Genomic DNA, 27,690 nt, shown 5'->3' on the forward strand with positions numbered 1-27,690 from the left:
GTCTATTCATTGCAGCCTTTCACCTCATGAGAAGCACCTACAGTCTACATACACACTGGGAGCAGCATAACATCATCTGGGCCACAAGCGAGAGCTTCTCCCCATAAAAAGAATCTTCCCCGGGATTAAGAGTCAAGCATGGGATGAAATTTGTTAGCCGGAGCAGCCTCAAAGATATAAATTAGTTGTGTGCTGTGAAAGGAGTAATTACTTCCAAAAAAGAGGTTACATATTTATCTTATATGCGGCATTCTACAGATAAATTATTAAAAAAAAATACAGTTTGAAATTCATGACCTAGAGTATACAGAGATGGAGCTGAGAAAACTCATACGTTTTATAAAGAATGTCAATGCAAAGCATATAGCTCCAAAATCAATTGCTAGGAAAAAAAAGTAGTAAAATGTGTTATATTGCTTTTGAATATATACAAAAAATGAAAAAAACCCACCAACTTATAAAATCAAGGTACAGAGATCTTCATATAAATGGAGCAGAAGCGGAATCTAGAACATTGTGACTGTGCTTGACATTCACTCTTGCCACTTATGAAGTTCACTCGTATATCATAATCACTATTTCCAGTTTTGTTTTTTCATTTTTTTGTATATATCTAGACACCTCCACTTTACAGGTTCTTTTCATATAAGTGTATATTGCATATGGAGTCCATCACTGAACCACAGGCCAATCCACTATCACAGTATTCCTCTCTTGATTCCAATAAACCAGTTCAATATAGGACATTTTCCTGCATAATCACGTCAGTAAAAATGCCATCTTGACGTATCAAGATGTGTTTTTTTTCTGGGGGTAATGTTTCCAAAGGAGTTAGTTTTGTATTTACCATGACAAGAATGAACCTCATTCTTAAGCCATGGTATGCTTGTATTATTGCGATCCCTCAAATTTACTAGAGATGTGTATAGTACTGGTAATCGTTTCCGGTTTTGTTTTCGTTTTTTTGGCTGTCCCGATCAGAAAACAAAAAACAAAACACCCCAATCCTTCAGATTTTATTATTTACAATCCCCCATCCTCCCAACCCCCCAAAAACGTGCCTAAAGTCCCTGGTGGTCCAGCGGGGGTCCCGGGAGCAATCTCCCGCTCTCGGGCTGTTGGCTGCCAGTAAACAAAATGGTGCCAGTGGCCCTTTGCCCTTACCATGTGACAGGGGCTATCAGTGAAATTGGATGGCCCCTGTCAATGGACAGCCGGCACCATCTTAAAAAATGTTGCTGGCCATCTATTGCTCCTACCATGTGACAGGGGCCGGCCAATGACACTGATAGCCCCTGTCACATGGTAAGGGCAAAGGGCCATCGGCGCCATTTTGATTAGTGGCAGCTGACAGCCCGAGAGAGGGACATCGCTCCCGGGACCACCGCTGGACCACCAGGGACTTTAGGCAAGTTTTGGTGGGTGGGGGTCGGGAGGGTGAGGGATTGTAAATAATTAGATCTGAAGGGTTGGGGTGGGTTTGGGGTTTTTTTTCTGTGTGCCTTTTCTCCCCCCCCCCAAAACGATAAGAAAACCACACAAAATTGTATGGGGTTTTCCTATCATTTTCGGGCCCCCCCAAACCACGATGAAATAGGAAATATCATCTATATTTCCTATTTCATCTAAAACAAATGCACATCCCTAAAATTTACTGCTACTCCTTGGTACAAATTATATCGCAATGACAGAGAGGAGCATCTTTGTGGCAGAGTGGTGCTTTATGTCTGGGATGACAGAGTCCAACATGATAAACATCCTGCATGAGACTAAATGCACAATTTAATCTTTATGGGTAGAAATCCAATGTGTGTCGGGGAAGACTATAGTGATAGGAGTATCCTACCGTCCACCTGGCCAAAATGGTGAGATGTACAGTGAAATGCTAAGAGAAATTAGGGAAGCTAACCAAACTGGTAGTGCAGTAATAATGGGAGATATCAATTACCCCAATATTGACTGGGTAAGTGAAACATCAAGGCATGCTAGAGAGATAAAGTTCCTGGATGAAATAAAAGACAGTTTTATGGAGCAATTGGTTCAACAACCGTTGAGAGTGGAAGAAATTCTCAGTGGAGCGCAGGATTTGGTGAGAGAGGTAACAGTGGTAGGGCCACTTGGCAATAGTGATCATAATATAATACAATTTGAATGACTGGAAGGGGAGCAGTATGTAAATCCACGGCTCAAGTGCTAAACTTTCAAAAGGGAAACTTTGATAAAATGAGAAAAATAGTTAGAAAAAAACTGAAAGGAGCAGCTACAAATGTAAAAAGTGTGCAACAGGCGAGGACATTGTTAAAAAATACAATCCTAGAAGCACAGACCAGATGTATTCCATGCATTAAGAAAGGTAGAAGAAGACAAAACGATTACCAGCATGATTAAAAGGTGAGGTGAAAGAGGCTATTTAGCCAAAAGATCTTCATTCAAAAATTGGAAGAAGGATCCATCAGAAGAAAATAGCATAAAGCATAAGTATTGGCGAGTTAAATGTAAGACATTGCTAAGAAGGGCTAAGAGAGAATTTGAAAAGAAGTTGGCCGTAGAGGCAAAAACTCACAATAAAAACTGTTTTAAAATATATCCGAAGCAGAAAGACTGCAAGGGAGTCGGTTGGACTGTTAGATGATCAAGGGGTTAAAGGGGAACTTAAAGAAGATAAGGCCATTGCGGAAAGATTAAACAATTTCTTTGCTTCAGTGTTTACTGAAGAGGATATTGGAGAGATACCTGTTCCGGAGAAAGTTTTCATAGGTGATAATTCTGATCAACTGAAGAGTAGTAAATCACCTGGATTGGATGGTAATTACCCCGGGGTTCTGACAGAACTTAGAAATGAAATTTCAGAACTATTAGTAAAAACTTGTAACCTATCATTAAAATCATCCGATGTACCTGAAGATTGGAAGATGGCAAATGAAATGCCTATATTTAAAAAAGGATCTAGCGTGATCTGGGAAACTATAGACCGCTGAACCTGACTTCAGTGCCAGGAAAAATAGTGGAAATTGTTATAAAGAATAAAATCGCAAAAAATTTAGATAGACATGGTTTGATGGGACCAGCCAACATGGATTTATGTAAGGGAACTCTTGCTTCACAAAACTCCTACATTTTTTTTTTAAGGGGTGAATAAACATGTGGACAAAGGTGAACCGGTAGATGTGGTATTTTTGGATTTCCAGAAGGCATTCGATAAAGTCCCGCCTGAGAGGTTTCTAAGAAAACTAAAATGTCATGGGATAGGAGGTGATGTTCTTTTGTGGATTGCAAGTTGGTTAAAAGACAGGAAACAGAGTAGGATTAAATGGTCAGTTTTCACAGTGGAAAAAGGTAAACAGTGGAGTACCTCAGGGATCTGTACTTGGACCGGTGCTTTTTAATATATTTATAAATGATCTGGAAAGGGGTATGACGAGTGAGGTGATCAAATTTGTGGATGACACAAAATTATGCAGAGTAGTTAAATCTCAAGCGGATTGTGATGAATTGCAGGAGGACCTTGTAAGACTGGAAGATTGAGCTTCCAAATGGAAGATGAAGTTTAACGTGGACAAGTACAAAGTGATGCATATAGGGAAATATAACTCTTGCTGTAATTATACAATGATAAGTTCTACCTTAGGAGTTACCACCCAGGAAAAAGATCCAGGCATCATAGTGGATAATACATTGAAATCACTGGCCTAGTGTGATGTGGCGATCAAAAAAAGCAAACAGAATGTTAGGAATTATAAGGAAGGGAATGGAAAATAAAATGAAGGATGTCATAATGCCTCTGTATCGCTCCATGGTGAGACCGCACCTTGAATACTGTGTACAATTCTGGTCACCACATCTCAAAAAGGATATAGCTGCACTGGAGAAAGTACAGAGAAGGGTGACCAAAATGATATGGGGCATGGAATGACTGCCCTATGAAGAAAGTTTAAAGAAGCTAGGGTTGTTCAGTTTGGAGAAAAGATGACTGAGAGGGGAGATATGATAGAAGTCTACAAAATCATGAAAGGACTTGAACAAGTTAATGTAAATCAGTTATTTACTCTCTCAGATAATAGAAGGACCGGAGCCTCCATGAAGTTTGCAAGTAGCTCATTTAAAACAAATCAAAGAGAATTCTTTTTCACTCAGCACATAGTTAAACTCTGGAATTGATTACCAGGGGATGTGGTTTCAGCAGTTGTTACTGGGTTTAAAAAAGGTTTAGGTAAGTTCCTAGAGGTTAAATCCATAAACTGCTATTACAGTAATTAATAAGCAATAGTAGCTTGTGATCTATCTAATGTTTGGGTACTTGCCAGGTACATGTGACTTGGCTTGGCCACTGTTGGAAATAGGATACTGGGCTTGATGGAACCTTGGACTGACCCAATATGACATTTCTTATGTTCTTAATACTTGCATTATGCCAAATAAAGCCTCCTTTTGGAATTCATAGGGTGCAATATATACAGACTACATATACAGTTGCCCTTGGAAGTTCTGAATCAGGATTATAGCTGGCGCCCAATAGAATAGGGGGTTAGTTCTGTATCCTTCTGCCATAACCTTTTGGTCTCTAAATGCATCTCTTGCTACTTGAGGATCTTCTCTCTATATGTATGTTTTACAGAATAGTCACTTGGTACTGACACTTCTATTAGCAATGCTGTTCTTATCTTTTTCTACTTTGCCACTATGTCCAGATTTCTAGCATTGAGCTTTTTATTGATGGAAATTGGAATGTCCCAGGTAATTGCAACATTCTCTGCAATTCTGTCTGGGTCATGACCCAGTGTCTTTCTAGCAAAGTGATGTTATAGTGTTCTCAGAGTTTCCAGTGTATGAGCTGTTCCACTTTATTGTACCTTTCTTTATACAGGCCTTCAGCACATCATGCCCAACAATGAAATGTGCAACCATTTACAGTTCTGTTTTACAGAATCTACATTTGTCTGTATTGCTAGTTTTTTTCTATGCTAGCTTGGGCATAGTCCAGTCAATTCCTTATATTTAGATTTAAGTTCAACTCTCCTTAGCCATACCTGTGTTAAAATTTGATCCACATGTGATTGCTGATGTAACTCTCTATATTTCCAGCTGTATTTGCACTTTTGCCAATTTTTTTCCTTGTTTGCTGGTCTGAATCTTTAAAGAGTTTTTCTCATTTTTCAAATTATGTTACTCCTTTCTTCAAGCGTGCTTGTAGATTCTTAATTATTCCTTTTCTTTGCAGAGTGTTAGCCCAATTTTAAAGATGAAGACAGACTGTGGCCATTAACCTATTTCAGGACTTTTTGAGAATTTGGGTCTGTTGATGCAGTTAAATATTCTTAGAGACCTATGATTGTAGCTCTATGTATCTTACCTATTTCTATAAGACCCATTCCACCTTTACCTCTTGGGATATACAATCTCAGCATACAATGGTTCTTATAGATTACCTAATGGTCATGGAGGAGTTTTCTTGTTCTTACATCCAACTTTTCAAGATCTCTAAAGGGCAAGATATGATTCCATACTATATAAGAATGCAGAGATTTCAAGTCTATCTTCATAACTCAAAATGAGTGTTGTCTGCCACATTTTCATTATGGACTTGATATACTCTATCAATCCAAGGTTCATTACCATCACCTTCACCTCTACCTTGCCTCTTCTTCCTCTCTCCTTTTACCTCTCCTCAACCAAGAAATATCTTATTATATTCTTTATTGTACATTTCATACCTAAGTTCATTTTTGTATTATTAGTGCAATACTAAGCTCATATTTATGTATCATTAATGCATTATTTGTTATTAATGCAATACCTAAGGTACGGTCGTATATGGTCTCTGTTTTATATAGGTATTACTCTTATATGGTTTGAATTCTGTTCATTGTAAAGCTTTTTATGCTGATTTTGTGTTCTCTGTAAACCGGTGTGATGTTATCCACGACAGTCTGTCTATAAAAACCTTAAATAAATAAGGTTCAAACTGTACATTTCAAAACAATTTGTTATCCAAAGGAGTGGGATGTTATCAAAAGCTCTCTTACAGTCTTACATTGTTACACTGAGGTTTTGATTTTTTCTTAAGCTGGCCATGTTGACTTTATTCAGTATCAACTAGTCTTTGCTTCCATCTACTTCTCTTTTGTTGTCCGTCTGTTCTATCACCATGTTGTTATTAAGAGTCTATATGATTGCATATCCTGTCTGCACCTATTGCAGTGAACAGCTTGGAGACTGTAGGTAGGAATTTTATTGGTCATTAGTTTCAGTGACCATTTGGGTTTCCTTTTGAAAAGATAAGCGTTTTTCCTGTTATTAGACACTGTAAGGTCCATATTCAGCAGTTGTGTGGCTGTGCTAGTTATCTGGTTATACATAATTGACTAATTAGCAGGGATTCATAAAGTTAGCTGGTTATGTATAACCGGCTAACTTTAGGACAGCCTTACGGTACAACCAGAGTTAGCCACAGAAGGTAACTTAATATAGCTAATTTTGCTGCCCCCAGGACACCTCCTGTCTAACTTGGAATGAACCTGTCTTATTTAGCTAGAATTTAGCCAGATAAGAGCTGAATACAGCCGGGTTATCCATTTAGATGGGCAACTATTATTTTATCCTTCTAAATGGCTTTTGAATATGGACCTCCCCAATGTTAATTTTGGCTGTCTGAACAATTGGTTTTTGCAGTTTGCCACTGCCATATCTACTTGTTTGGTTACCTTAAGGTCATTAGACATGATCATACCCAGATCTGCTTTTCTTTAGCCCTTAGAAGAATTTCATCTCCAAAACTGTACCTCTTCCTTGTGTTTTTACAACTATAATGGTAGATTTTCATAACTTTATGCATGTAAAAATTCACATATACATGTGTAAGTAGCCTTTACTCGTATATTCCTTATTTTATAAAAGTAAAAAATACATGTGTATTTTCACTGTTGTGTGCTTACATACATGTGTAAAAAAGTGACAGTTTAGGAGTGTTCTGGGGTGAGGACATTTTCACACATAAGTTACTATTTTAAAAGATACTTACAATAATAGTTACATTTACCAAATAAGTTGCATATTTTTACACTTGCTAATTATCTGGCATAAGTGATATTAAATGTGTTTATTGCATAGTAATGACTATTGAGCTCTCTGGGTGAATTGTGGGGAGTTCAGGCTAAAGAACCAAGAAAGTCTCATTGACCTGGAGAAGGACTGGGTGGACTAATTAGTAAACTGATTAATTTCATTCACATGCAAATGTTTTAAAATTGGTTCACTTATGCAAGTACATCTGTGAAGGAGAAGCCCTACACCCCCTGCTGTAACCTGTATGGGACCAGGCATTTATCTTGGTCCACCTTAAGAGGCAGAGTTTAGCTGGGATAAAGAGGCCCCCACATCTACAGCAAAACACAGCTCCTGATTACAGCTCTGCATTAAGGTAATGGTGGAAGTATGCTGTTGGAGGTAAGCAGCCTATCTTTTGAATGTTAATTGAGGTAAATAAAGTGAAAAGATGCAAGAAGGTGGCTGGAGTCCATGTGTTACATGCCTCCAACCTAAGAAAGTTACTTGGTTATCTTACATATGGTGTCAGTTTGGGGATTTCTGCTCTATGCAAGCTACAGAGAGAAACACGAGTCTCCAAAAAGGGAGGAGAAAATAAGAAAAGAGAAAAATGTTTTGTTGCATGTTGCCTGCCATAGAATCAGTTTGGAGGCAAAGCAGTGCTGCTACCTGTGCAAAGAGCACTGTGGCTCAAGAAGGAACACAGAAACCCATTTAAAAAATTGCTTTAACATAGAGAGTTGTATCTTGGGGCCTGAAGAAAAATTAATAGCTTTAATGATTTGTTTTATTAAATGTTTGTTTGCAAGTGTGGAGAGAGCTCTGCTTGCCTAGGAAAGGGAATCAAAGTTAGTAAGACTGCTGGTGAAGCAGGGTTTTTCTTCTTCCACTTTTTCCTGAAAAAGAGGAACAGTGTTGCAGATTGTGGTAAACAGGGCGTGGCTCTAAAGACAAAAGTAAAACTGTGTGCATGGGCAGGACATGGCCCTCCTGAAACAAGCCAGCTGCACTTCTTCCTCAGAAAAAAAAAGAAAAGAAGTGTGTTGCACAGTATGTTTTATTGAAGAGGTGCATGGCCTTTGAAGACAGCCAGAAGCAAGCGAGTTGTCTTTGTACTAGTGCTCAAGAGAGTCAGCCATATCTGTGGGAAAGCATGAATGAGCAAGAAATGCAAGTATTGATTCAAAGTCTCTTGGAAGGCATAGACAGCTGCAAGAGTATGTTAGGAGAAAGCCGATTGTCCGGGTGTATGTTTTAAATAGGAAGCAGAGAAAGCACAACAGCTGAATGGATCACCTGACTGTTCCCGTATATTCCAGACAGTGAAAAAGCTCAGAGTCACAAAAGAAAGATAAGAGAAACTGTGCTGGTTCCAGGGAGAGACTTACAGACATTGTGCAAGGAAAACTTGGAATGGAACTTGGGAATGTGCAACTGGAACAGGTGGCAAAAGAAAAACCTGACTTACAAAGACAGACACAACTTCAGGCCAGAAAAGAGAATGAGAGTCAGCTGACTGAACCTGCAGTGATTGTGACTTGTGTGCAGGAGAGCTTTAAAGAGTGGCCTGAAGTAGGCAACCCAGACTATTCTGAAAGAGGCAGTATAGAGTAGCCTGTTTGAAGCCTCACAGACTGGCTGGAGGAAACTAGCATGGAGGAGCCAGAGAGAGGCACTGCTGAGAGTTCAGTGAGAGATGCTGTTGAGAGCCCAGAGAGTAGCATGGCAGAGAACCAGAAGTGAGGCGCTGCAAGGTACCCGGAGTGAGGCACTGTAAAGAAGCCAGTTGGAAGCGCTTCTGAGAACCCAGAGGAAGGCTCCACAGAGAACAGAGAGGGAGGTGCTGTAAAATGTCCAGCCACAACCAATGCAGAATGGCCAGAGGGAGGTGCTGCAGATGGAGAAGGCATAGAGGAGTCAGGAGACACCATGACAACAGCTGAAGGAGCTGAAGCCTGAAGGAAGGATAGTTTTGCAGTGAGTGGAAAAGAAGCTACTATAGGAACACCCAAGTGAAATCCAGAGAGTTTGCTGGTGGAGGACTGGAACTTGGAGCTGCATATGAACTCATCTGAAGGACTGGGGGTAGACACTGAGCAAAGTGCACAGTATGTGGTTATGGTACCAGTGGTATTTGGAGTACCCCTAAAAAGAGGGGGAGAGCATGATCCTAGAGTCCCTACCCAAAGTTTAGGTGGCAAGGGGCCAGAAGGAAGGTATTGAGGAGTGGAGTCACTTCTCTGGATGAGATTCAAAGTGAGTGTGGACGCTTGCCCTGACAGGTATGAGCTAACAGGGAGGAAATCTGATTAAGCTCTGGGATTCATTGCCAGAGGATGTGGTGAAAGATATTAGTTTACTTGTGTTTAAAAAAAGGTTTGGACAAGTTCCTGGAGGAAAATTCCATTAACCATTGAGGTAGAATTGCAGAAATCCACTGCTTATCTTGGGATAAACAGCTTAGAATCATGCCAGATACTTGTAATCTGTATTGTGTACTGTTGGAAATAGGATACTGGGCTTGATGGGCCTTTGATTTGGTCTTACCCAGTATGGCAAGTCTTATGTTCTTATGAAGTAGCTCTACACCCCCCCTCTTTAATCTGTATGGGACCAGACATCTAGCATGGTCCATCTTAATTCCTATAGTGAGAGAGAGGGCTCTGTGGGATGAATTGGCGGACAGTTTCTATGAAGGCTGTTTATTAGGGATGTGAATTGGGCTTCGGATGATTGAAAATATCATACGATATTTTCAAAATCATCAGAAATCGGGGGCTCCCCCAAAACGATAGGAAAACCCCACGAAATTGTTCGTGGGGGTTCTCTTTATCATTTTGGGGGAGGGCGGGAAAAACAGCACACAAAAATAACCCCTAAACCCACCCCAACCCTTTAAAACTAATCCCTTAGCTTCCCCCACCCTCCCGACCCCCCCCAAAACTTTTTACAGGTACCTGGTGGTCCAGTGGGGGTCCCCCGAGCGATCTCCCGCTCCGTCGGCTGCCACTAATCAAAATGGCGCTGATGGCCCTTTGCCCTTACCATGTGACAGGGGCCGGCCAATGGCACGGATACCCTGTCACATGGTAAGGGCAAAGGCCATTGGCGCCATTTTTATTAGTGGCAGCCGACGGCCCGAGAGCGGGAGATCTCTCCCGGGACCCCCACTGGACCACCAGGTACCTGTAAAGTTTTTTGGGGGGGGGGTCGGGAGGGTGGTAGAAGCTAAGGGATTAGTTTTAAAGGGTCGGGGTGGGTTTTTTGTTTATCGGCTCGGGCGCAGCCGATAAACAAAACTGCGATTGGGCCGGACGGAAAAAACCCCCCACGATGTGAATCAGAACCGGAATCAGAACAGATTCCGGTTCTGATTCACATCTCTACTGTTTATGTGAAGTATATGTGCTCTTCTGTAGGATAGTCCATCCCAACAGTGCATCATCTGCAACTTGCTTATCTAAGCAGTAATGGGATGTGAAAGTATGTAAAGATGACGACATTGCTTCTTTACAGATGTGTATAATAGGTGTGTTTCATGAAACTGGGCAACTGAGGTCGCCACGGCTGTTACTTGATGTGGTTTGAAATTGCCGATATCTACTGTGATCTTTTATGGTAACAAATTTGTATACCGTTGGACATCCAGGTGGAAAACTTTCTCTTTGTCACTGTACATCCTTTGGTGTTAGGAATGAATGAAAGAAACAGTTGCGAAGGACTGTGTGATGAATACGTGTGCTGTAAGTTCTTCACATTGTCATGTTCATGAGGTGTTGGAGGAAAAACGGGTAAGGTGATAGGCTGGTTGAGATGGAAACTAGATATTACCTTTGGTAGAAAACTTAGGATGAGTTCGTAAGGTCACCTTGTGATGATGGAATTGCAGATAAGGAGAGTAGTGAACTAAGGCTCGAAAGTCACTAACTCGTCCCGCTGATGTGAAGGCCGCCAGGAAAAGTACTTACCATGAGAGGTAACGAAGGTTACAAGTCTCTAATGGTTCAAAGGGTGGATGCACCTGTTTGAGGATTATGTAAATATTCCACGTCACTGGTGGTTACTTTATTGGTAGACACAGGTGTAGTTCACCTTCCATGAACTTGAAAACAAGCGAATGATATGAAATAGATTCTCTGTTTAGAGAAGCATGGTAAGCTGTTATAGCGCTTAAGTGAACTCGCAGTGAGGATGTGGTGAGACTTTCACTGTATAGGAGATAGAGGTAAGAAAGAAGGTACTTTGGTGGACAAGGCAGAGGGTCCATGTCCGTTGTGGAGCAGCAGGGAGTGTAACGAGACCACTTTCTCTAGCAGTTGAGTCTGGTCAAAGGCTACCTTGAGGACAGTAATATGTCCTGGAGGGAAGGATGAAAGGTAAAGTTGCGGTAGATGATCCGTTCAACCTGCATATCGTGAGGTGGAGGGAGGAGTTTAGAAGATACTGTAGGGATCCGTTGTCCTGGGTCAGAAGATTAGAATTGATGCTCAGGGGAATTGGGTCTGTTATGGACAGATGTAGTCGATAACTGTACTATGATTGTCCCCGCCATGTTGACGCGATAAGAATGAGATTCGACTGCTCTCTGATGCATCTCTGGATTGTAGGAGGGTGGAGAGGTATCGGAGGGAAAACATAGAGTAGGTCGTGAGACCAGTCATGAGGAATGCGTCTGGAGCTAGTCTGAGTGGGCTCGGGTATACTGAGCAGAAATTCTCCAGCTTCCTGTTGGTTTCGGTTGTAAAGAGTTCGATGGAAGGAAGACCTCATATGGAGAATATGTGGTGCACAACCTTCTGAGCTAGTTCCTATTTGTGGGAATGAAAAATTATGCTCCGTTGGGCTGCCCTGGAATTTTGTGTTCCGGGAAGATATGTTGCTTGAAGAAGGATTGATCAGTGATGAGTCCATCCTAGTATCTGAACTGCTACTCTGCAGAGGTTCCAAGAACCTGACCTTCCTGTACTTATGTAGAACATTGCAATTTGATTGTCGTAGGAATCATTACTACCTACTGTGGTAAGGTGCTTTAGAAGGATGGAAGGGCATTTCTGTCCACATTGAGTCCCAGGAGGTTTATGGATCGCGTGCATTCCTATGTGGGTCCATAGACTCTGAGTCTATAAGTGGGCTAGGTTAGCCCCCCATCCTCTGGGGAATGCGTCAGTAGTAAGTGTTACATGATGCCCAAGGGGTCATAGAGGTGAACCTGTGAGTAGTGTTAATGAAAGAAGCCACCACTGTAGGTCTTTCTGCATGTTGTTATGGTTATAGGGTTGGACCATGGATGGAAATCTGATCATATTGGCTCTATAGACCTCATTGGAGAGGATGCATATGTAGGCGTGTATGAGGAGCTATGCAAATGGCCGCTGCCCTGTGGCCTAATATGATTAGAATTTGGTGTGCCTGAACTGTTGCACTGTGAAGTAGAAGTGATGCCAACGTGGACAGAGCTAATGCTCTCGGATGCGGTAGGAAAGCCTTGTTCTAAATGGTGTCGATATTTGCTCCCGTGAATTGTAGAGTTTATATTGGTTCTAAATGTGATGTTTCATAAATTACCAGGAGGCCTAGATTGTCTAGGCAGGGAAATAGTTCATAGTAGATTGTCCCATAGGAGAGTCTGATTTGGTGCTATGAAGAGTACATCGTCTAGATAGGGAAATTTTGCACCCCATGACGACGAAAGTGCGCCAGCGCTACTGCCAGACATTTTGTGAAGACCCTGGGGCAGATGAAAGGCCCAAAGGAAGGACCTTATATTGGTAGTACCTGGTTGTCCGTCTTGAAAAATAGGTAGGATCAGGAATCCAGATGCATTGGCATGTGCATTTTTCAAATTCAGGGGACACATCCCCTCCTTGGGTCGTAGAAATGGAAGAACAGACTTTCAGGAAGTCCTTGCACTTCTCTTTGTAGAGATATCTATTGAGTGAATGGAGGTCTAGGATGAGGCGTAGGCCTCCTGACCTCTTGGGAATTAGGAAATATTGAGAACAGAATCTCTGATAGATTTCTTGGGAGAGTACTCTCTGAATGCAGTGATTCTGGAGAAGAGCACTGATTACCCTCAGTATGGAAATTTGTGTTCTATAATAGAGAAGACGCAAGGATCCAAAGTGATAAGCTTGCAGGTTGGAAAGAAGTTGGGTCCCCTGTGGCACTCAGCAGAAGTACGTGCGCAGGTGGTATGATTCTGAAAAACCCAGCTAGGTTTTGCAGTTTAGGGCCAGTCGTTAAAGTGGCCAATGAGGGCTCTAGCATATTGACGTTATGTCTCCTGCTGAGAAAATGAGTGCGTCGATTATTGATACGGTGGGGGCTTATAACATGGATAGTGTATATAAGGTTGGTTTTTTTTTTTTTTAATGGTTCTTTCATATGGAGTAGAAGGATTGACGACGAGATGTGGACGTTGATCAAGAGAACCAAGCGAAGGGACTGCTGTCGTCTGCTGTTTAAGCATTGTCACCACAACAGTGTAGTTATCTCCTTGTCGTGGCTGGTTTGCTAAATTATCTTGGCTATCGTGCTTGATTGATCTGGGGTACAGAGTCGTGTAGATGTCTAGTTGCCATAGCAGTAGCAGAAGTTCTGGAAGGGACATTAATCCCTCTGAGATAGAATGGAGGAGGTGTTGAGAGCCCTCCTCTAGGTTGTGGCATTGAGGGGCTATTTGGGGTCCTGAGAGCCATGTTGGGCTCTGGTTGGTGGCGCATGAGAAGGAAGTCTCGATGAACGAGCCTTCTGCAACACTGACTCAACTCTCATGATTTGATGTGAGAGCTGGATTTCAGAATTTAGGAATGGATAGTGGGTATTCATTGCCCCTTCATGAACGTATTTAGAATGAAGCGTTGAGGTAGCTCTACCGTATCAGCAGGAATGTGATGTCGTCGAAAATGTGCGACATCTTCGAGAAGCAGGTTAGCCAGATGGTTCTCCAGCTTGGCTGAGCATCTGAGATGGGCCGTGGGGCGCATATGTCCCGGCAAATGGCTTCTAGGTGATTTTTTTTTTTTTTTTAGTTTGGTGCCTTGTTGGCTCTCGTGAGACATGTAGGGGAGGCTCTTCCCGGCTGGTGAGTGCTGGATTCGTGCACTGGATTAGATGTCCGTGCATGGAGGTGGTATAGCGGATGTGAAGGTGCGTCGGGAGGACGCACCGGCTCCTCGACGTGTTCGTAGATGCCCCCGGATAGTCGATGGGCATGCACCGGTGAAGATGACCAGGGATTGGTGACCCAGCAGACATGGCCGGTGGTTCAATGCACCAGCAGGCTCCGTGGCATTCTAGCCCGGCCTTCGAGCGCATGCATGACAGGGTGGGTACCCAGTGTGGGCGGCTTCCCTATCGGCTCCATTATTGCGTGGGTCTACAGATCAGCGGACACACCGGCAGCCACGTTTGCTGGTAGTGACCCAACTCCTCTCATGCACCAGTGGTACACTGCTGCGCCGGCGGATGCATAGGCCAATTTGTTGTGCATCGCTGGCGTGTTTATGCGCTGGCAGACACTTCGATGTCCACTGTAACTTTAAAAGCAGTTGGGCAATAGCCTACAAAATTGATACTACGTTTTGTTTTGATGGCAGCAATGGCTGCATTGAAGTGTTTGGACATCACATCCCCACGGTATAGCAGGCAGCAAGCCATGTATTTACCATGGTGTGGGTCACAGTTCATCATCTGGTTGGCCGGCTCTCACGGTGCTTGCGTGGGTGCATCGGCTCTCACGGCACTTGTCTTCTGTGCGCCGGCTGACACGGCGCACGCATCGGTGTGCCAGCTCATACGGCGCATGTGTCGGTGTGCCAGCTGTCCCGGTGCATGCATCAACTTCTTTGGTGGTTCGGCGCACTGTAGGATTTAGTGAGCTCCCGCGCAGTCATTGGCGGTCTGGGCGGCGATTAGGCGGCGTATGTACACGCACTCCAATGGCTGGTGCCCTGGCTTCAGCATTGACACCGCTGTTGATTTTGGCGCCCCGTTGCTCAGCAGACCGGTGAGTACATCAGTGGCTGCGAGCACACCCCTTCCCCTGTCTCTACTCAGAGCCAGGCCATTAAAAACGGGAGGGTGAACGAGGAGACGCGATAAAGATAGTAGGAAGCTGTAAGGGAGGGGGATGCCCTGAGATGTTAATACATTCTCATAAGGGCGGTGTCATGAAGAAAAGTTTCTTTTTTTTTTTTAATCTTCTTTCTTCTTTATTGTTGTCACAGGCATGGATGTCTATGAATCCTTTCAAATTTTTATTTTTTTATTTTTAAAGAGAACTAGAGAGCTCCGTGAACTCTGTTGCACAGAAAAATTAACACTGAAGAACCTCAGGCACAGCGAGCGATATACAAGATGGAGTGCCTAGCTGAAGGACTTAACATAGAAACATAGAAACATAGAAATGACGGCAGAAGAAGACCAAATGGCCCATCTAGTCTGCCCAGCAAGCTTCACACATATTTTCTCTCATACTTATCTGTTTCTCTTAGCTCTTGGTTCTATTTCCCTTCCACCCCCACCTTTAATGTAGAGAGCAGTGATGGAGCTGCATCCAAGTGAAATATCTAGCTTGATTCGTTAGGGGTAGTAGCCGCCGCAATAAGCAAGCTGCACCCATGCTTATTTGTTTTACCCAGACTATGTTATTAGCCCTTATTGGTTGTTTTTCTTCTCCCCTGCCGTTGAAGCAGGGAGCTATGCTGGATATGCGTGACGTATAAGTCTTCTCCCATGCCGTTGAAGCAGAGAGCCATGCTGGATGTGCATCGAAAGTGAAGTATCAGGCACATTTGGTTTGGGGTAGTAACCGCCGTAACAAGCTAGCTACTCCCCGCTTTGTGAGTGCGAACCCTCTTTTCTTCTCCTCTGCCGTTGAAGCAGAGAGCTCTGCTGGATGTGTGAAGTATCAGTTTTTCTTCTCCCCTGCCGTTGAATCAGAGAACTTTGCTGTATATGCATTGAAAGTGAAGTATCAGGCTTATTTGATTTGGGGTAGTAACCGCCGTAACAAGCCAGCTACTCCCCTCTTTGTGAGTGTGAATCCTTTTTTCCACATTTCCTCTTGCTGTTGAAGCTTAGAGCGATGTTGGAGTCACCGTAAGCCTGTGTATGTTTATTTAATAAGGGTATTGACTCCAGGCAGTAGCCATCATTCTGGCGAGTCACCCACTCTTCATTGGCAGCCTCTTGACTTTATGGATCCACAGTGTTTATCCCACGCCCTTTTGAAGTCCTTCACAGTTCTGGTCTTCACCACATCCTCCGGAAGGGCATTCCAGGCATCCACCACCCTCTCCGTGAAGAAATACTTCCTGACATTGGTTCTGAATCTTCCTCCCTGGAGCTTCAAATCGTGACCCCTGGTTCTGCTGATTTTTTTCCTTCGGAAAAGGTTTGTCGTTGTCTTTTGATCATTAACACCTTTCAAGTATCTGAAAGTCTGTATCATATCACCTCTGCTCCTCCTTTCCTCCAGGGTGTACATATTTAGATTCTTCAATCTCTCCTCGTACGTCATCCGATGAAGATCCTCCACCTTCCTGGTCGCCCTTCTCTGTACCGCCTCCATCTTGTCTTTGTCTTTTTGAAGGTACGGTCTCCAGAACTGAACACAGTACTCCAGGTGAGGCCTCACCAAGGACCTGTACAAGGGAATAATCACTTCCCTTTTCTTACTCGATATTCCTCTCTCTATGCAGCCCAGCATTCTTCTGGCTTTAGCTATTGCCTTGTCGCATTGTTTCGCCGACTTCAGATCATTAGACACCATCACCCCAAGGTCCCTCTCCTGCTCCGTGCACATCAGCCTTTCCCCCCCCATTGAATACAGTTCATTCGGATTTCCACTCCCCATATGCATGACTTTGCACTTCTTGGCATTGAATCTCAGCTGCCATATCTTCGACCACTCTTCCAGTTTCCTTAGATCCCGTCTCATTCTCTCCACTCCTTCCGGCGTGTCCACTCTGTTGCAGATCTTAGTGTCATCCGCAAAAAGACAAACCTTACCTTCTATCCCGTCCGCAATGTCGCTCACAAAGATATTGAACAGGACCGGTCCCAACACCGATCCTTGCGGTACACCACTTAAAACCTCTCTCTCTTCAGAGAAGGTTCCATTTACCATCACACATTGTCTTCTGTCCGTCAACCAATTTGCAATCCAGGTCACCACCTCGGCACTCACTCCCAAGCTTCTCGTTTTATTCACCAGTCTCCTGTGCGGAACCGTATCAAAAGCTTTTCTGAAATCCAAGTATATGATATCGAGTGCTCTTCCTCTATCCAATTCCTTGGTTACCCAGTCAAAAAAGTCAATCAGATTTGTCTGACAGGATCTTCCTCTGTTGAATCCATGCTGCCTCTGGTCCATCAATTCTCCGGACTGTAGATAGTTCACTATTCTCTCAACAGTGACTCCATTACTTTTCCCACCACTGAAGTGAGGCTAACTGGTCTGTAGTTACCAGCCTCCTCTCTGTTCCCACTCTTGTGAAGAGGGACCACCACCGCTCTTCTCCAATCACTCGGCACCACTCCTGTTTCTAGGGATCTATTGAACAGGTCGCACAGCGGTCCCGCCAGCACATCTCTGAGCTCCTTCAGTATCCTTGGATGAATCCCATCAGGCCCCATGGCTTTGTCCACTTTCAGATTCTTTAGCTCTTCCCATACATTATCTACTGTAAATGGATTTTCCTCTGTTCCGCTTCCCTCCAGTTTCTTGTTGTGTAGAGATGGTCCTTCTCCAGGGTCTTCTTTAGTGAACACAGAGCTGAAGTATTCGTTTAATATTTCTGCCATTTCTTCGTCTCCCTCCACACATTGATCATTTCCACCTTTCAATTTCACTATACCACTTTGGACTTTTCTCTTTTCGCCGATGTATCTGAAAAATGTTTTGTCACCATATTTTATCTCCTTGGCAATCCTCTCTTCTGCTTGACTTTTTGCCAACTTGATTAATTTCTTAGTCTCCCTCAGTTGAATCAGATATTCTTCTTTGTGCTCCTCCCTTTGGGATCTTTTGTATTTCTTGTATGCAGTTCTTTTAGCTTTAATTTTGTCAGCCACCTCCTTTGAGAACCAGATAGGTTTCATTTTTCTTTTGCTTTTCTTTACATTTCTAACATATAGAGCAGTTGCCTTGGCGATTGCTCCTTTTAGATTGGTCCACTGTTGATCCACATCTCTCTCATTTTCCCATCCATTTAGTTCTTGCTCTAGGTACTTCCCCATTTCCTCAAAGTCTGTGTTTTTGAACTGTAAAACCATACTTGGAGAGCTCTGCCACCTAGTGGCACAGAGGACGTAGCCAGATAGCATGGCTAATTCAGCTGCTTATCTATGTGAAAATATAGGGTAGTGGGAAAAACTAAAAGGAGACATCTGAAGGGCAACTAATCTTTTTGTTAGGAAAGGAAATAAAGAAAGAGTCAAAAGAGGGTACTATGGTTTTCTAAAGAAGTAGCTGAAAAGTTAAGGGAAAAAAAGATTAGTATTCATAAACTACAAGAGATCCAGAAATAGGAAGACAGACAACAATATCTGGAAAGTAATCAGGAATATGAAAATTCATATAGAAGAAAAAATATGGTAAAATGGGTGACAAGACTATTATTTAGATGTTAGTGATAGAAGGAAGTGCAAAAGTGGCATTGTGAGCTTCAAAGGTGAAGGGAAGGAATATGTTGAGCCTGATGAGGAAAAAGCAAAATTGCTTAATAAATATTTCTGTTTGGTGTTCATTGTGGAAAGGCCTGGAGCAGGACCATGACCACATAAAACAAACACAAATAAGATTGGAAGTATGAACCTGAATCAATTTTCAGAACAGTGTGTTTGTGAAGCACTAACTAAACATAAGGAAGATAAGGCAATGGGGCTGGATGGACTATATTAGAGGGCACTAAGTGAACTTGGAGAAGTCACGACAGCTCTGCTGGCTGACCTTTTCAATGCTTCTTTAGAGTCATGAATAGTTTCAGGGGACTGAAGATGTGTGGATGCAGTTCCTATTCATAAAAGTGGAAGGAGGAGGCTGGGAACTACAGGCCAGTTATTCTGTCTTCTGTGGTGAGCAAATTAATGGAATTGCTTCTAAATCAGAGAATAGTGCAGTTTTTGGAATCCAATGAATTGCAAGAAGCAAGGCAGTATGGTTTTACCTGAGATACATTTTGTTAGATGAATTGATTGGGTGATCAGACATTTGGATCAAGGGAGAGCTCTAGATGTAATGCTCTTGAATTTCACAAAGGCCCTTGATATTTATTTATTTATTTATTTCAAGATTCTTATATACCGCGGTACGTATAAAGATACATCACCTCGGTTTACAGACAACATTAATTTTAGCAACAGGCTTTACATAAAACAGTTTATACAAAATTAAACAGCATGAATATATTAATAACAGATTTTACAATTAACCGTTTTAAAGAATATGTAAACAATGATATGTAAATAATGAATATGTAAACAATTGATATGGTTCCGCATAGGTGGCTTATAAATAAATTGAATGCCCTTGGTATGGGACATACAGTGACTGACTGGATTAGAAACTGACTGAGTGGAAGGTGACAAAGTGTAGTGGTAAATGGAGTTTATTCTGTTACTAGCAGTGTGCCTCAGGAATCGGTCCTAGGACAGGTTCTTTTCAACTTTTCGTGAGTGAGCAGAAGGATTATCGGGAAAGGTTTGTCTTTTTGCTGATGATACCAAAATCTGCAACAAGGTAGATAGCCAGGAAAGTGTGGAAAACAAGAGGGGGGATCTAGTGAAACTTGAGAAATGGTATAGGGCAGTGGTCCTCAACCCTGTCCTGGGGGCCCACCAGCCAGTCGGGTTTTCAGGATATCCACAATGAATATGCATGAGAGAAACTTTTCATGTTATGGAGGCAGTGCATGCAAATTTTCTCTCATGCATATTCATTGCAGATGTCCTGAAAACCCGACTGGCTGGTGGGCCCCCAGGACAGGGTTGGGGACCACTGGTATAGGGTAGTAATGGTGAACTCCAGTATTCGAGTGCTACAAATAGGCCAGGTTTTCAGGATATCTACAATGAATATGGATGAGAAAGATTTGCATGCACTGCCTCCATTGTATGCAAATTAGGGTTGCCAACTGTACGGATTTTCTCCAAACAGTATGGATATTTGAGGACATGTCTGGAAGCCAGGAGGAGGGCTGAAAAGTCCGGAAAATGTCTGGATTTTAGCCGTCCAATCCAGCTGCAGTCCACCCAGTCTGAAAGCCTCCTCCTGCCCAGTGCCAGTAACTTCCTCTAAGTGAACACTGTCCCTACTACAAAGATTGGCACAGTGACTTCTGTTGCTCTGGTGGTGCAGGTCAAATATCAGTTGTTTGAAATGGAGGGGCCTCCGTAGCCCACGTGGTTCAAACAGCTGATGTTGACCTGCGCCACTAGAGCAACCGGTGCCGAACTTGGCAGTAGGGATGGTAAAAATAGCCTGGATAGAGCTGAAGAAGTACCTCAGGAGCAGTAGGCTGGAAGGGAGCCCAAGCCCTGCTGGCCGAAGGAGATGCATTCCAGCCTGGAGTGGTGGGCTGGCAGGGGAGCCCAAGCCCTGCTGGCCAAAGAAGGTGTGTTCCAGCCAGGAGCAGCGGGCTGGCAGGGAGCTTGAGCTCTACCGGCAGAAGACGATGCATCCCACACGTAGAGAGCTGGCAGGGAATCCAAGCCCTATCAGCCAAATGTATGAGCAGAGAAGGGGTAGGGCCTTCAGAATCTTCCTTCCACCTGTTGTGTCCGGTCTTTGACGGCTTCGCCCTGCCTACCTCTCTCTACTTTCGGCTCCTCCCGCTCACCTTGGACTGATGGCCGCCGCGGCGTCTGTTTGCCGTTCTCTCCAGTTTCCCCGGACTGGCTTTGGTGCTGCCTCCCGCCATTCTCCTTCAAGCTACCTCTAAGGGTGTGTGCGCACGCCGCCCTCATCTTTAACTCTACATTAGCGCGAACCTCAGGGGCGTCCCCCTGTTCTGACGTCACAACTTCCGGGTATATCTGCCTACAGTATTTGCTAACTCGTTGAGTTAGCAACAGGATTCGTACGGATGGGATTCGCTCTCCGTTCCTAAGCTACTCTGCCACTCCGGCGCTATCTGGAACTCTTACTACCCTTCGGGGTCTCTAATGGGGTACCCGCTCCTCGGGGGCCTCTCTGCTTCTTTCAGGTGCTATCAGGAAACCGGTACTCGCTTCTCGAGGGCTCATGTTCCCTGTGTCACTGCCTGCAACCTCTATCCTTCTCTGCTTGGAAGAACTAATTTACAGATACTTCAGTGAGTACAGAAACCATCTCTCTCCACAGTACTGCTTCACTGGAATCAGGTATTCGCTCCTCGAGGGCCTGCTCTCTGCTCCGGTGTCAGACCTCTTGTCTAGTGGAATCTCTGTTACTGCAATGTGAGTACAATGCTACCGAGTCTCTCTGCTCTAAGGGATCAGGTACTCGCTCCTCGAGGGCCTGCTCTCCCTGTCTCGGAGCTTCTCCTATTTGTACATTGGGACTCTGTATGTTAATCTTATTGTGTGGTCTTAACTCTCAGTCTCTTTCCACTACAACTGCCTTGCAGAGGATCCACTCTTCCAGCGTTCTGTGTGAGACATGCCCAGCTGGGCTCTACAACCACTACTCACTACTGCCACCTCTGGTGGCCATTCACACTGTTTAATAAAAGATTCAAATCTGTGTTTGTCTGTCCGGAGTCTAGCCCGACACCGTGGTCCCTCACGGGACTGCCCCTCGTGGGCATGGTCAGCTGCCACAGTGTCCAAGGATCCACCCAAACGCCATTAACCATAACACCAACCCACGGCAGGAGCAAGATGTCCAATGAGGCCTCCAGAGTGCTCAGCCAGAAGAGCCCTAGAGTCGAGAGAGATTGTTGAGTGGGATCAGATGACAGCAACTAGTGTGTCTGGGAAAGAAAGCCAGTGAGTGTGTATATGTGAGGGAGAGCCAGTGAGTCTGTGTGGGGACAGCCTGTATGTGTGAGAGCCTTGTGGGGGTGGGGAAGAAAGCTACTGAGTGTGAAAGAGCTGTGTACATGTGTATGTGGAGTGGGGTCAGTGCCAGTGGAAGGATGGCCAGCTGCCCTAAGCGGTGACCTCATCATATCACTTGATTTTCTCTCTTTCTCAACCATTCTCACCACCCATAACCCCAAACATTACCTTACAAGTGCACTAATCACGCCTCCACATCTCACGTTTGCGATTTCTACTTCCCACCACGCGACTCCTATACTTTTTTAAATTTTATTTTTCATACATTTTCAAATAAACATAAGAATCCCTTGTTTCAGAAAATATGAGGTATTGCATGACAAAAAAATATATCATGATAAACAAAATAGGTAAGAAAAGCATCTATACATTCCTTAATATATAAAAAGAGAAGGGGGTGGGGAGATCAAGAAGAAGAAAAAGAGCGAAGATTTCCATGAAAATAAGGTAAAAAGAATAATAAGACGATAAACACCAGCATTATATTCTTAACAGCTGATTCTGCAAAAGAGTGACTTTAGGCGTGCAAACCTAGGAACGTCTGGAGTTGTGATGGTTCAAAGAATACATATTTTACATTAAGATGTTTTATAAGCACTTGCATGGATATTGCAAAATAAACTGAGCCCCCTTAGATAACACCTCAGATCGCATAGAAAGAAATTGTTTCCTATGAAATTGGGTTGTTGTGGTGTAACAGCAGGATAAATCCATAATTTCTGCCCATAGAACAAAAGCAATTATGAAAGAAAAACCTGAGAACATTATTTCTGTCAGACAGGAAGGCAAAAGATACCAGCAAAGTTCATCTTTTAGAACTATCAGTCTCTTGAGAAGATTCAAGAATGTTTGTAAGATCAAGAGTAGATTCTTGAGACTGGTTTCCACCGGATTCCTCTTCAAGTTGTGGCAAGTAATATGCCTTGGTTACTACCAGTATCGCTGTCACTGGAATTTTGAGAATTTGAGAAATGGGTAATTTCTAAACAAATCTAAAGGAGAAATTATTTTTACAATAGGAAAATTTAGAATCCTTAAGTTAAGACTTCTATATATTCAAGTTTTTTAGTATGAATCTGTTCAGACTGAACAAAGGCATATTGAACTTTTTCAAATCGAACTGACCCGAGTATCCATATCTTCCAATTTAGTCCCATATGAAGAAATCAGTTTTTCATTAGCCAAAACATGATGGTTAGTATCCAGAGTAATCATAATTAAAGAAGAAATAGAAGCTTCGAGGGACACCAATGCATTCCAAATGGCATCTAGTGTGATCACAGGAGGTTTAAGAAGTCCCATCTTCAAAACCGGATTATCCAACACCATACTGCCTGCACTCAGTGCAATGCCATTGCCCAAATCACCAAGTGGAGCCGATGTCAAGGCTGCAGAGTGGGGCACTCCTCTCTGGCAGTGGCCAGAGTCACCACCACAGCCGATGAAACAAGCCTCCCAATTTCCTCCGCTGCCACTCCCTCCAAAATGGGCACTCCCTGACTCACCTCAGTAGAGGCTGGCAAGAATTCTGAGCACTCCGACAGTAAATAGAGAAAGGAGAGATGGTGTGATCAGCGCTCTGTGGCTTAAGGAGATCTCTTCGGCCAGTGGGGGCAGCGTTCACTCAAAGTCGATTCCCACAGCGGCCATGGCTCCCAAACTTAACTGCTGGCATTACTGCAAAAAACCCGGGGCTGATGTGAGTCCAACGAGGGAGAACTAGTAATGCTCTTCCTCAGCTTTGCCTTTCTCTTCGGGTGAGGCATTATAAAACAGGCAAAATCAAAATAGGTAATATGGGGGACGGAGCTCCTGCAGCACTTCTCAGTTGGTGGCCATCTTGGTCTCCTGACTCTTACACTTTTAAACATGGTACCCTTGCATCCCTGTTTGCAATGGTGCCCTAGGCAGCCACCTAGTTTGCCCAATACCTCATGAAAGCCTTGAGTGGGGTGAGGAGGGGGAAAAGAACCTGTGTGTGTGTGTATGCATATGAGGGAGAGAAAACCAGTGATTGTGAGAGCCTATGTGTAGATGTGAGGGAGAGAGAGTCTGAGTGTGTGGGGGGGAGAGAGCCAGTGAGTGTGAAAGAGCCTGTGTGTGGGTGGGGAAGCGGGAAGGGAGCCTGTGTCTGTGGGTGGGGGAGGGGAAGAGAGCCTGTGTTTGTGTGAGTGGGTAGAGAGGGGGAAGTGAGTGTGTGTGAGGGAGTAAGGAAAGAGCTTGTGTGTTTGTGTGTATGTGAGAGGAGAAGTATGCATGAGAGACAACATGTGTGAGTGAGAGAGAGAGAGAGAATGAATACATTTGTTAGGGAGTTTGTGTATATGAGAAAGGATAAAGTGTGCACCTTCCCTCTTCTCCACTAATCTAGGACATCTCAGGGTGACTGGAAATCAAAAGTTCCTAGGTATGGAGAGTTGGGGTAATTTTTTCCCCTGTTTTTTTAACTATTGGACTTTATTTGATGTGCCTGCTATTTTGACATATTTTATTGATGTTTGGTACATTTTGAGTTATTAATTATTGTATGTTAATCAATTCATCAACTGTTTTGAAATATGTATTCTTTTTATTTATATGGCTTCACTATTATGATTTTTATATTTCTTGATTTTATTGGTTGATGTTTTATGAGGAATGAACATATTTGTTTTTTTCATTTTTGCACTTGTTGCAGTTTCCAGTTCATTTTTTTACTGCATGTTTCTGTTTATATTTTATGGTCTCTTTATTTTGCATTTGGTGAGGGTTATCTATGTTCTGCATGTGTGACTGAGGTGAGGTATTGTGCTGGCATGTAGTTTCTGTGTACAGATCTATAGCAGCTTGGCTTGTTCTGCTCTCTTAATAGGTGTATTGGTGTTTTAGGACCCAGTATAATACTGGCAGTGTTGCCTTTTCTTAGAGGTAGAGTTTTTATTATTTGAGTGCTAGCTGTTAGTGTGGTTTTGGTTTGAGAGGTGTACTACATTGTAATTTTAATTCAGTTTACTTATGGCTTTCCAGTGGCCAAGCCCACACACCCATACATATTACAGTATGAGTTCCAAATGTCTTTTTTCAGTTTTCCAGTTGTGGCACTACAGCAGTGCATGGAAATCTAATATTCATTTTGTGAGTAATATTTTTACCTGTATTTTGAATGCCCTTTCCATGTAAAATCTGCTACAATAACAGCATACTTTTAAAAAATTGTGTGGTGGGGGGGGGGGGGGATCACACAAGGTTGTAAGTTTTGCCTAGACCTAGGGCATCTAATAAATAAATAAATAAATAATATCCTTGCACCAGGCTTGGGATGGCATTGGTGGGTAAAGGGGTGGGATATAAGATTTTAAAAAAAAGACATTTTCCTAATGATGGGGAAGCAGTTATTAAGTAATTATAATTTTCTTGACTGTTCTAATGGAATGCTGTTGGTATTTTTATATTTGGGATCATTTGGTTGCATCTCACTTTGGGTACAGTTTTCTAGTAATAAGGCAAGTACTGAATGTTTTTTTTTTTTTAATAAATAGTTGTGTGGAAGGGCAAAGGTGAAACATTTACTTTGTGCATCAAAGTGTTTGGAATTTTCACAGCTGGAAGTTGGCAACCCTAATGCAAATCTATCTCATGCATATTCATTGTGTATATCCTGAAAACCTGACCTGTTTGTGGCATTCAAGGACTGGAGTTTGCCATCATTGGTCTAGGGGTCTAGCAATTCAGAATGAATGGTAAAAAATGCAGAGTAATGCATGTAGAATGCAAAAACCCAAGGGAAAGGTACAGTATTGGAGGTAAATCTCTTCTAAGCACGAGGAACAGCGTGATATGGAAATGATGCTATCTGATGAGCATAAGATGGCCAAAAGGTGGATAAAGCAATGGCAAAAGCCAGAAAGATGCTTGGCTTCATAAAGAGAGGAATGGCCAGCAGAAAAAGGGATATTGCCCCTGTACAGGTCCCTGGTGAGACCTCACTTGGAATACTGTGTACAATTCTGGAGACTGCAACTTCAAAAGGATATAAACAGGTTGGAGCCAGTCCAGAGGGTGGTCTTAGTTCTAAATCATATGGGGATAGGCAAAGATCTAAACATGTACCCCTAGAGCAGCGGTTCTCAACCGGTGTGTCACCAAGCACTGGCAGGTGTGTCGCGGCTCACGGTGTCCCATTGCCCCACTTGTGCTTCCCTTTTCCCAAGGGGCGGGGACGAAGAATGGAGAGACCCTGCGCCGCTGCCGGAGGCCAGGCCGGCGGGGCCAAAGAATGGAGAGACGCTGCGCGCCGCAGACGGCTGAAGAGTGGAGAGACCCTGCACACCGGCTGGAGAAATGTTGCATGCTGCCAGAGGTCAGGCCAGCGGCGGTTGATAAGCGGAGGCCAGATTTATTGGGCCAAACAATGAGTAGAGGCTCCATGTGAGCTTGTGTGTGTGTGTGTGGTAGAATGGGTACCTGGGTGCATGAGTGAGAGCTTGTTTGTGTGTGTGTGTGGTACAATGGATGCCTGGGTGCGTGAGTGGCAGCTTTGTGTGTGTGTGGTAGAATGGGTACCTGGGTGCGTGAGTGGCAGCTTTGTGTGTGTGTGGTAGAATGGGTGCCTGGGTGCGTGAGTGGCAGCTTTGTGTGTGTGTGGTAGAATGGGTGCCTGGGTGCATGAGTGGCAGCTTTGTGTGTGTGGTAGAATGGATGCCTGGGTGCATGACTGGCAGCTTTGTGTGTGTGTGTGTGGTAGAATGGGTGCGTGAGTGGCAGCTTTGTGTGTGTGTGTGGTAGAATGGGTGCCTGGGTGCGTGAATGGCAGCTTTGTGGGTTTTGGTAGAATGGGAACAAGAGCATTTGTGTGTGATTGAGAGAGAGACTGGTCAGAGGTGATGTGTTTCTGTGAGAGAGAGACAGACTGGTCAGGAAGATGACTGGTGTGTGTGTGTGAGACAGAGACTAGTCAGGGAGGTGACTGGTGTGTGTGTGAGGAAGAGATACTAGTTAGGGAAGCTACTGGTCTGTGTGAGACAGAGACTGGTTGTGGGCCCTAAGGAAGAAGACTGTGAGGACAAAACTTCAGCAGCCACTGCTGCTTCTGGTGAGTGCTATTGGCCTGCAAGGGAAAGGAGTAGGAGAGTTGCTGGAGAGGGTAAGTAAAGGCAGCTTTTTAAGTTTATTTTTCTTGATTGACTGCCATTTTAATTATTGGGTATTATGTTGTGTCTGCTGTTTTGAAATATTTTATTGATATTCAGATAATTTTTAATAATTTTTATGAGTTTTTAATTGTTGGATGTTATTCTGTTCATTAGCTGTTTTGTAATATTTATTATTATAGTTTTACAATTATTTTATTTATTTATTTAAAATCTTTTCTAAACCGTCGCTAAGTTATATACCATCGCAACGGTTCACAAATAGGCACATAAATTAATGTAGATGTGTGGATTATCGTACATTCTAACAGGTGCCAATAAGGTTCGGTTACAATTTTCATAAATAAAAGTCAATATTTGAGTAATGGTCTTGTCTGGGTGTACTAGTAGGTTACTCTTCATTTATAGTTTTACTTTATTTGTAGGATTGAATAATGTATTCTCATGCACTTTATGAGAGTAGCATTGTGTT

The 27,690-nt window shown here is 43.3% G+C and overlaps 1 protein-coding gene across 4 annotated transcripts in view; it reads right to left on the reverse strand.

Moving 5' to 3' along the window:
* UNC13B (unc-13 homolog B) overlaps positions 1 to 27,690 on the reverse strand; it is a 1,232,326-nt gene that overhangs the window by 300,987 nt on the left and 903,649 nt on the right. The gene's annotated exons all lie outside the window — the stretch shown is intronic.

The sequence above is a fragment of the Rhinatrema bivittatum genome, chromosome 1 (genome assembly GCF_901001135.1).
Source record: "Rhinatrema bivittatum chromosome 1, aRhiBiv1.1, whole genome shotgun sequence".
NCBI lineage: Eukaryota > Metazoa > Chordata > Amphibia > Gymnophiona > Rhinatrematidae > Rhinatrema > Rhinatrema bivittatum.